The sequence below is a fragment of the Brassica oleracea genome, chromosome C9, assembly GCF_000695525.1.
Source record: "Brassica oleracea var. oleracea cultivar TO1000 chromosome C9, BOL, whole genome shotgun sequence".
Lineage (NCBI taxonomy): Eukaryota > Viridiplantae > Streptophyta > Magnoliopsida > Brassicales > Brassicaceae > Brassica > Brassica oleracea.
This window is the reverse complement of record NC_027756.1, coordinates 12,134,304-12,134,524: the sequence shown is the minus strand read 5'-3', so window position 1 is coordinate 12,134,524 and position 221 is coordinate 12,134,304. Positions and strand designations below refer to the sequence as shown.

At 34.8% G+C, this 221-nt stretch overlaps 1 protein-coding gene across 1 annotated transcript in view; it reads left to right on the top strand.

Moving 5' to 3' along the window:
- The window catches only part of LOC106313492 (homeobox protein HD1-like), a 6,795-nt gene that overhangs the window by 5,080 nt on the left and 1,494 nt on the right, over nt 1–221 (top strand). The window lies entirely within an intron of this gene.

The following is a 221-nucleotide window of genomic DNA, read 5'->3' as shown; positions in this document are numbered from 1 at the left end:
TGTCAATGATATCATTGTACTCATTGATGCATTGTCCGAGTCCTCTGGATCTCAGGGCAACAAGAGTATTCTTTACCCATTCTAGGTAATTATCTCCAGAGAGATTTAGGGCAGAGTAATCTGAGGATTCAAATCTCGACATCTGAATATTTAACGAGTAATTCAAGCACTCACAATTCTATGTAAGCAATAGAATAAATCAATGTATATGATTTCAATAA